The sequence below is a fragment of the Oncorhynchus tshawytscha genome, unplaced genomic scaffold (assembly GCF_018296145.1).
Source record: "Oncorhynchus tshawytscha isolate Ot180627B unplaced genomic scaffold, Otsh_v2.0 Un_contig_19708_pilon_pilon, whole genome shotgun sequence".
Taxonomy (NCBI): domain Eukaryota; kingdom Metazoa; phylum Chordata; class Actinopteri; order Salmoniformes; family Salmonidae; genus Oncorhynchus; species Oncorhynchus tshawytscha.
In genome coordinates this window covers 420-9929 of record NW_024606613.1, presented here as the reverse complement: position 1 = coordinate 9929, position 9510 = coordinate 420, and the positions used below count along the sequence as shown (strand labels likewise).

The 9510-nt window shown below is 45.3% G+C and overlaps 1 pseudogene; it reads left to right on the top strand.

Annotated features, from left to right (window-relative positions):
• Window positions 1-1586: 1586 nt before the first annotated feature.
• Window positions 1587-9307, top strand: LOC121842190 (annotated as a pseudogene).
• The last annotated feature ends 203 nt before the right edge of the window (window positions 9308-9510 follow it).

Sequence of the window (9510 nt, the reverse complement as noted above, 5' to 3'; positions counted from 1 at the left end):
TATATTACTGTATATTGTATGCATCTTCATTATATTACTGTATATTCTATACATCTTCATTATATTACTGTATATTCTATACATCTTCATTATATTACTGTATATTCTCTACTTCTTCATTATATTACATACATCTTCATTATAATACTGTATATTTTATATATCTTCCTTATATTACTGTATATTTTATACATCTTCATTATATTACTGTATATTGTATGCATCTTCATTATATTACTGTATATTGTATGCATCTTCATTACATTACTGTATATTCTATACATCTTCATTACATTACTGTATATTCTATGCATCTTCGTTATATTACTGTATATTCTATACATCTTCATTTTATTACTGTATATTCTCTACTTCTTCATTATATTACATACATCTTCATTATATTACTGTATATTTTATATATCTTTATTATATTACTGTATATTTCATACATCTTCATTATATTACTGTATATTCTATACCTCTTCATTATATTACTGTATATTGTATGCATCTTCATTATATTACTGTATATTTTATATATCTTTATTATATTACTGTATATTTCATACATCTTCATTATATTACTGTATATTCTATACCTCTTCATTATATTACTGTATATTCTATGCATCTTCATTATATTACCGTATATTCTATACATCTTCATTATATTACTGTATATTCTATACATCTTCATTTTATTACTGTATATTCTAGACATCTTCATTATATTCCATACATCTTCGTTATATTACTGTATATTCTCTACTTCTTCATTATATTCTATACATCTTCGTTATATTACTGTATATTCTATACATATTTGTTATGTTACTGTATATTCTATACATCTTCAATATATTACTGTATATTCTATACATCTATAGGCTACACTTGTAGTCTATTGCCTTCCATTTGACAGAAAGGGTTATATCATAACACAGACAGTTTATTTATTTCAATACATTTCTGCGTCAAAGGCCTACCCATTGTAAATTACTTGTTTAGCACGGCTTAGAACGCTTCTCAACCAATCACAATGCTTGTCATATCTCTGAGTCGTATCTTCACTAATCCTCTCCTCTCTCCCCCCCTCTCTCCCCCTCTCTCTCTCCCTCTCTCCCTCTCTCCCTCCCCCTCTCTCTCTCTCTCTCCCCTCTCCCTCTTCTCTCCTCTCCTCCCTCTCTCCAGGTACAGCAGGTGTATTAATCTCTTTGAGTCATATCTTCACTAATCCTCTCCTCTTCTCTCCTCCCTCTCTCCAGGTACAGCAGGTGTATTAATCTCTTTGAGTCATATCTTCACTAATCCTCTCCTCTTCTCTCCTCCCTCCTCCTCTCTCTCTCTCTCTCTCCCTCTTCTCTCCTCTCTCCCCCTCTCTCGCTCTCTCTCTCTCTCTCTCTCTCTCTTCTCTCCCCCCTCTCCCCTCTCTCCCTCTCTCTCTCTCCCTCTCTCTCTCTCCCTCTTCTCTCCTCCCCCTCTCTCCCCCTCTCTCTCTCTCTCTCTCTCTCTCTCCCCCTCTCTCTCTCTCCTCCCTCTCTCTCTCTCTCCTCCCTCTCTCTCTCTCTCCTCCCTCTCTCCAGGTACAGCAGGTGTAATCATCTCTTTGAGTCGTATCTTCACTAAACTCCTGATCAGTAACGAGAGGATAAACACACTCATCTTCTTCCTGGTGTCCATCACCATGGAGATGCTCTGCTTCCTTCTCCACCTCATTGTCCGACGCTCACGATTTGTCCGTTACTACACAGGCCCCACCCACCGGGGTCACAGCCTGGGGAAAGGTCATGACATCGGGTCGGAGGTCAGCGGGACAGGATACAGGGTTCACCACGACGTCACTACAGAGGAAGTAAGATTTGTAAGTCAGTCTAGACCTGGGGGGAGAGTGGTTCTATGGGATAATCAGGTAGAGTGGTGGGATAATCAGGTAGAGTGGTTCTATGGGATAATCAGGTAGAGTGGTTCTATGGGATAATCAGATGGAGTGGTTCTATGGGATAATCAGGTAGAGTGGTTCTATGGGATAATCAGGTAGAGTGGTTCAATGGGATAATCGGGGAGAGTGATGCGATAATCAGGTAGAGTGGTTCTATAGGATAATCAGGTAGAGTGGTTCTATGGGATAATCAGGTAGAGTGGTTCTATGGGATAATCGGGGAGAGTGATGCGATAATCAGGTAGAGTGGTTCTATGGGATAATCAGATGGAGTGGTTCTATGGGATAATCAGGTAGAGTGGTTCTATGGGATAATCAGGTAGAGTGGTTCAATGGGATAATCAGATGGAGTGGTTCTATGGGATAATCAGGTAGAGTGGTTCTATGGGATAATCGGGGAGAGTGGTGCGATAATCAGGTAGAGTGGTTCTATAGGATAATCAGGTAGAGTGGTTCTATGGGATAATCAGGTAGAGTGGTTCTATAGGATAATCAGGTGGAGTGGTTCTATAATCAGGTAGAGTGGTTCTATGGGATAATCAGGTAGAGTGGTTCTATGGGATAATCAGGTAGAGTGGTTCTATGGTATAATCAGGTAGAGTGGTGGATAATCAGGTAGAGTGGTTCTATGGGATAATCAGGTAGAGTGGTTCTATGGGATAATCAGGTAGAGTGGTTCTATGGGATAATCAGGTAGAGTGGTTCTATGGGATAATCAGGTAGAGTGGTTCTATGGGATAATCAGGTAGAGTGGTGGATAATCAGGTAGAGTGGTTCTATGGGATAATCAGGTAGAGTGGTGGGATAATCAGGTAGAGTGGTGGATAATCAGGTAGAGTGGTTCTATGGGATAATCAGGTAGAGTGGTTCTATAGGATAATCAGGTAGAGTGGTTCTATAGGATAATCAGGTAGAGTGGTTCTATAGGATAATCAGGTAGAGTGGTGGGATAATCAGGTAGCGTGATGGGATAATCAGGAAGAGTGGTGGGATAATCAGGTAGCGTGATGGGATAATCAGGTAGCGTGATGGGATAATCAGGTAGAGTGGTTCTATAGGATAATCAGGTAGAGTGGTTCTATAGGATAATCAGGTAGAGTGGTTCCATAGGATAATCAGGTAGAGTGGTGGGATAATCAGGTAGCGTGATGGGATAATCAGGAAGAGTGGTGGGATAATCAGGTAGCGTGATGGGATAATCAGGTAGAGTGGTTCTATGGGATAATCAGGTAGAGTGGTTCTATGGGATAATCAGGTAGAGTGGTTCTATGGGATAATCAGGTAGACTGGTTCTATGGGATAATCGGGGAGAGTGGTGGGATAATCAGGTAGAGTGGTTCTATGGGATAATCAGGTAGAGTGGTTCTAGGGGATAATCAGGTAGAGTGGTTCTATGGGATAATCAGGGAGAGTGGTGGGATAATCAGGTAGAGTGGTGGGATAATCAGGTAGAGTGGTGGGATAATCAGGTAGAGTGGTGGGATAATCAGGTAGAGTGGTGGATAATCAGGTAGAGTGGTGGATAATCAGGTCGAGTGGTTCTATGGGATAATCAGGTAGAGTGGTGGGATAATCAGGTAGCGTGATGGGATAATCAGGTAGAGTGGTTCTATGGGATAATCGGGAGAGTGGTGGGATAATCAGGTAGAGTGGTTCTATGGGATAATCAGGTAGAGTGGTTCTAGGGGATAATCAGGTAGAGTGGTTCTAGGGGATAATCAGGTAGAGTGGTTCTATGGGATAATCAGGGAAAGTGGTGGGATAATCAGGTAGCGTGATGGGATAATCAGGTAGAGTGGTTCTATGGGATAATCGGGGAGAGTGGTGGGATAATCAGGTAGAGTGGTTCTATGGGATAATCAGGTAGAGTGGTTCTAGGGATAATCAGGTAGAGTGGTTCTAGGGGATAATCAGGTAGAGTGGTGGGATAATCAGGTAGAGTGGTGGGATAATCAGGTAGACTGGTTATATGGGATAATCAGGTAGAGTGGTGGATAATCAGGTAGAGTGGTGGATAATCAGGTAGAGTGGTTCTATGGGATAATCAGGTAGAGTGGTGGGATATTCAGGTAGAGTGGTGGATAATCAGGTAGAGTGGTTCTATAGGATAATCAGGTAGAGTGGTTCCATAGGATAATCAGGTAGAGTGGTGAGATAATCAGGTAGCGTGATGGGATAATCAGGAAGAGTGGTGGGATAATCAGGTAGCGTGATGGGATAATCAGGTAGAGTGGTTCTATGGGATAATCAGGTAGAGTGGTTCTATGGGATAATCAGGTAGAGTGGTTCTATGGGATAATCAGGTAGAGTGGTTCTAGGAGATAATCAGGTAGAGTGGTTCTATGGGATAATCAGGGAGAGTGGTGGGATAATCAGGTAGAGTGGTGGGATAATCAGGTAGAGTGGTGGGATAATCAGGTAGAGTGGTGGGATAATCAGGTAGAGTGGTGGATAATCAGGTAGAGTGGTGGATAATCAGGTCGAGTGGTTCTATGGGATAATCAGGTAGAGTGGTGGGATAATCAGGTAGCGTGATGGGATAATCAGGTAGAGTGGTTCTATGGGATAATCGGGGGAGAGTGGTGGGATAATCAGGTAGAGTGGTTCTATGGGATAATCAGGTAGAGTGGTTCTAGGGATAATCAGGTAGAGTGGTTCTAGGGGATAATCAGGTAGAGTGGTTCTATGGGATAATCAGGGAAAGTGGTGGGATAATCAGGTAGCGTGATGGGATAATCAGGTAGAGTGGTTCTATGGGATAATCAGGTAGAGTGGTGGGATAATCAGGTAGAGTGGTGGATAATCAGGTAGAGTGGTTCTAGGGGATAATCCGGTAGAGTGGTTCTAGGGGATAATCCGGTAGAGTGGTTCTAGGGGATAATCAGGTAGAGTGGTGGATAATCAGGTAGACTGGTTATATGGGATAATCAGGTAGAGTGGTGGATAATCAGGTAGAGTGGTGGATAATCAGGTAGAGTGGTTCTATGGGATAATCAGGTAGAGTGGTGGGATATTCAGGTAGAGTGGTGGATAATCAGGTAGAGTGGTTCTTCTGGCCTTGAGCCCTGCTGCAACTTATGGAGCAGAAAAGAGAGAGGGTGTGTCTCTATATTACTAATGGAATTTCGGCATATTGCCACATGCATCACTGTGACTACATCTCCTACATACTGAAACAAGGTTACGTCAACCTGCTGAACACACACACACACACACACACACACACACACACACAGACACAGACACAGACACAGACACACACACACACACACAGACACACACACAGACACACACACACACACACACACACACACACAGACACACACACACACACACACACACACACACACACACACACACACACACACACACACACACACACACACACACACACACACACAGACACACACACACACACACACACACACACACACACACACACACACACACACACACACACACACACACACACACACACAGACACAGACACAGACACACACACACACACACACACACACACACACAGACACACACACAGACACACACACACACACACACACACACATACACATACACACACACACACACACACACACACACACACACACACACACACACACACACATAGACGATCATTTCCCTCTGTAAATCGTCCTAAATATCTACGGGACCTGGTTGACCTGACACGTTGGGGTTCAGGTGATAGGCTGACCCTTGATTATTCACTCCAGAGGAAACCAGGAGAGGACACAATGAGACAAGGAGGCTATGAAGTGTTTGTCTCATCTCAGGGTAACGGAGTGGTGGCGGCGATGTCGCCATCTGATGACGTCACAGATGAGTTCACAGGAGGGACGTACGTTCGGTTTGGAGTTCCTAAAGACAAGATCCGGAGAAGCTGGCCTGGACTGCGAGGTAACAACCACATCTATGTCTGTCTGTCTGTCTGTCTGTCTGTCTGTCTGCATCACGACTCAATCAGGAACATGTTGAAAATGTCAGTGAAGACACTTGCCAGTTGGTCAGCGCATGCCCGCAGTACACGTCCTGGTAATCCGTCTGGCCCCGCAGCCTTGTGTATGTTGAGCTGTTTAAAGGTCTTACTCACGTCGGCTACGGAGAGCGTGATCACACAGTCGTCCCGGAACAGCTGCTGCTCTCATGCATGCCTCAGTGTTGCTTCCCGAAGTGAGTATATAAGTGATTTAGCTCGTCTGGTAGGCTCGTGTTGCTGGGCAGCTAGTGGCTGTGCTTCCCTTTGTAGTCTGTAATAGTTTGCAAGCCCTGCCACGTAAGATGAGCATCAGAGCCGGTGTAGTGCGATTCAATCTTAGCCCTGTATTGACGCTTTGCCTGTTTGATGGTTCGTCGCAGGGCATAGCAGGATTTCTTATAAGCTTCTGGGTTACAGTCCCGCTCCTTGAAAGCGGCAGCTCTACCCTTTAGCTCAGTGCGAATGTTGCCTGTAATCCATGGCTTCTGGTTGGGGTATGTACGTACGTCATCGATGCACTTATTGATGAAGCCAATGACTGGTGTTGTGTACTCCTTAATGCCATTGGAGGAATGCCGGAACATGTTCCAGTCCTGCAGCGTAGCATCTGACCATGTTATTATAGACACTGGTGCTTCCTGCCTTAATTTTAGCTTGTCAGCAGGAATCAGGAGGATAATTATGGTCAGATTTGCCAAATGGAGGGTGAGGGGAGCTTTGTATGTGTCTCTGTGTGTGGAGTAAAGGTGGTCAGAGTTTTTTCCCTCTGGTTTCACATTTAACATGTTGATAGAGATTTAGTAAAACTGATTTAAGTTTCCCTGCATTAAAGTCTCCGGCCACTAGGAGCGCCGCCTCTGGGTGAGTGGTTTCCTGTTTGTTTATTTCCTGATACAGCTGACTGAGGATCTGTCTGTTGTACATAAACAGCCCTCAGCCTCTGACTTGGTCCTGTCTTGCCAACAGCAACTCAGAGGTGACCTCTTTTATGCACGAATGATTTGCTGATTGTGCAAAGAAGTTTTGCACACGTGCAGAAGAGGTTCATGGGAGTTTAAAAAAAAATTGTATTAGCTGTGACCAAATGTTTTAATTTGGTTTCATTTTGCTCAACTGAGTTTTGCATCTTTTGTAGAGAGTTGTGTTTACTGTTTTGGGGAAAAAATGTGCTTAGCATTTGCATTGTGTGTGAAAACAAAGAGAAACGACTTAGAGTTCATCACCAAGTAATACTGTAGTCGTGCTCATTAGGTTGTGATGGAGATCAGTTCCACCCCCGTTTCATTCAGTGTCTTAGCGATCTAGAGAAACTGTAATGTCGAACGAGTGCTTGTAAACACAATGATTCTACCCAATGTTTGTACACTACAGATACCAACAGCATTCCTCTTCCCTCTTCCCTCTCTTCTCACCCCTCTTTTCTCTTCTCCCCCTCCTCCTTTTTCCCTTCTCCCATCTTCTCCCTTCTCCCTCATCCCCCTCCACTCCCCTTCTCCCCTCCCTTCTCCCCTCCCCTCCCCCCTCCACCCTCCCTCCCTCTCCCCCTCTTCTCCCTTATCCCCCTCCCTCCTCATCTTCTCCCCCTTCAGATATGTTTCTTCACAGGTACATCGTTGCCAGAGTGATCTGGGCCTACATGTTGTCTATAGCAGTGACCTATAGCATCACTCTGTGTCTGTTTCCTGGTCTGGAATCAGAGATACGCAACCCAACCCTGGGGGAGTGGCTACCTATACTCATCATGGCCACATTCAACATGGCCGACTTCGTAGGCAAGGTCAGTTTACTTGTCCAGTAGGCCCCCAGGTCCAAACCTTTACTTGTCCAGTAATCTCAAACCTCTCCCGGGACCCCCCCCCAGCCGTTCCAAACCTCTCCTTGCCCCCATCCGTTCCAAACCTCTCCTTGGGGAGAAGGAGAGGTTTGGAATGGCTGGGGGTCGCCGAGGAGAGGTTTGGAACGGCTGGGGTCCCTGAGGAGAGGTTTGAATGGTTGGGGTCCCTGAGGAGAGTGTTTAGGTGGCTGGGGGTCCCCGAGGAGGTTTGGAATGGTTGGGGTCCCTGAGGGGTCCCCGAGGAGAGGTTTGGAACGGCTGGATGGATGGTATGGATGGATGAATGGATGGTAGGAATGTAGATTGATGGATGGATGGTAGGAATGTAGATTGATGGATGGATGGATGGTAGGAATGTAGATTGATTGATGGATGGATGGTAGGAATGTAGATTGATTGATGGATGGATGGTAGGAATGTAGATATATGGATGATGGTTGGATGGATGGTAGGAATGTAGATGGATGGATGGATGGTAGGAATGTAGATGGATGGATGGATGGATGGATGGTGGGAATGTAGATAGATGGATGGATGGTAGGAATCTAGATTGATGGATGGATGATGGTGGGAATGTAGATAGATGGATGGATGGATGGTAGGAATGTAGATTGATTGATGGATGGATGGTAGGAATGTAGATTGATTGATGGATGGATGGTAGGAATGTAGATATATGGATGATGGTTGGATGGATGGTAGGAATGTAGATGGATGGATGGATGGTAGGAATGTAGATGGATGGATGGATGGATGGTGGGAATGTAGATAGATGGATGGATGGATGGTAGGAATGTAGATTGATGGATGGATGATGGTGGGAATGTAGATAGATGGATGGATGGATGGATGGTAGGAATGTAGATGGATGGATGGTAGGAATGTAGATGGATGGATGATGGATAATGGATAAATGGATGGATGATGGATGGATGGTAGGAATGTAGATAGATGGATGGATGGATGGTGGTAATGTAGAGATAGATGGATGGATGGATGGATGATGGATTGATGGATGGATGGATGATGGATGGATGGGTAGATGGATGGATGATGGATGGATGGATGGGTGATGATGGATGGATGGATGGGTGGGTAGGTAGATGGATGATGGATGGATGGATGGGTGGGTAGATGGATGGATGGATGATGGATGGGTAGATGGATGGATGGATGGATGGATGGGTGGGTAGGTAGATGGATGGATGGATGGATAGATAGATATAGATATACAGATGTTGCCTCACTAAGCCATCTGCCCTTTCCAGATCCTGGCTGCGTTGCCCTATGAGTGGACGGGGGGTCACCTGCTCCTCTTCTCCTGCCTGCGGGTGGTCTTCATCCCTCTGTTGGTGATGTGTGTGTACCCCTCCTCCACCCCAACCCTCTCCCCACCCCGCCTGGCCCTGTCTCTTTTCTCTCCTCATGGGCGTAACCAACGGTTACTTTGGATCAGTCCCCATGATACAGGCTGCTGGGAAGGTCCCGCTGGAACAGAGAGAACTAGCAGGTGAGGGGTGATGAGGTAGAGAGGTGGTGCGGTAGAGGGGTGGTGCGGTAGAGGGGTGGAAGGGTGGAAGGGGAGGGGTGGTGGGGTAGAGGGGTGGTGGGGTAGGGGGTGGTGAGGTAGAGGGTGGTGAGGTAGAGGGTGATGAGGTAGAGGGGTGATGAGGTAGAGGGGGTGATGAGGTAGAGGGGTGGTGAGGTAGAGAGGTGGTGAGGTAGAGGGTGGTGAGGTAG